Raw genomic sequence first — 1,132 nt, 5'->3', positions numbered from 1 at the left:
TTCAAGTTGACACCACCAGCCGAAATATTCCACTCCCATCATTATCACCTTCCTGGTCATTGACCCCTAGACTGTCAACACTCTGTGCCTAGAATATAGAAGTGCCATGGCACACTCCCTGCTGTACGATTCGATACAGTTATTATTGCACAGTTTGACGTATATGTTTACTACACGACTTCCCTCATCATGTCAGCAATCTCCTTGTACTGGGCCAATTATTCGACACCTTGTCGACCTTCGCGTCTTCAATCAGCAGCGGCAAGCAGCCCGGCGTCGCGTCGTTATGTTATACCGCCCGCCAGACACACACACACACTGCGGTGGAGGGCTCCGCCATTACGCTCGTCCGCGAGCACTGACCGCAGAGCACCGCAGAGATGGGCGCCGCTTCTTCACACGCTGAGTGGAAAAAGACGCTGCGTTTACAAATCACGCAATTTTTAGCAGATGATAACTTTTGACTAAACATAAGAATATATGAGTAACTTTAAGGTGTCAGCTAGCTTTTTTTTTTTGCCATCGCGACTCTTTTATCAGGGGATTTGTCAGACGTTCTGATAAAGTTACACCCTCGAGTAAAAAAAAATGTCATGCATTTATCACGGACTCCCAAACAAAGCAGCAGTCGTTCGCAATTAAACGGGCTACTACATAAATTGTGTGTTTTTGTCATCATACATTAATGCAACGGTGTTTGTGTGCGGACCGGCCGGAATTGATGATCGTCCGTTTCATTATGTTTGTGCGGGCCTTTTTCTCGTGACGTCAACGACGGCGCTGCTGCTTCACCATCCTCCGGGCCGGCCTACGCCTGTCGCTGCCGGGTTAAGAGGGTCAGTGGCTTGCCTTGTGGTAGGCATGATGGCAGGACAGGACGGTCCGAGAGGTCATGGTACAGAGGTCCAGGTCGAACAACACTTCGAAGCGTTATTTATTCATCTCAGTGCCCTCTGCGCGTCGCGCGCGGGGACGTCGCGAGTGTTGATGATTTTCTATAATAGTTTGCCGTATGACATAAGAATTCGTTAGTACTTAATAAACCGGACGGAGAGACGTCATAGTCGACTCCGTAAGAGAGTCTCTCTCTCGTTCTCTCTCTCTCTCTCTCTCTCTCTCTCTCTCTCTCTCT

The 1,132-nt window shown here is 48.9% G+C and overlaps 1 protein-coding gene across 1 annotated transcript in view; it reads left to right on the top strand.

Annotated features, from left to right (window-relative positions):
* Positions 1 to 1,132, top strand: part of LOC113210799 (uncharacterized) — a 12,887-nt gene that overhangs the window by 4,610 nt on the left and 7,145 nt on the right. The gene's annotated exons all lie outside the window — the stretch shown is intronic.

The sequence above is a fragment of the Frankliniella occidentalis genome, unplaced genomic scaffold (assembly GCF_000697945.3).
Source record: "Frankliniella occidentalis isolate FOCC.00 unplaced genomic scaffold, Focc_3.1 Scaffold9, whole genome shotgun sequence".
NCBI classification, from domain to species: Eukaryota; Metazoa; Arthropoda; class Insecta; order Thysanoptera; family Thripidae; genus Frankliniella; species Frankliniella occidentalis.
Note: the sequence above shows the minus strand (reverse complement) of the source record. Positions and strands in the feature narration are given on the sequence as shown.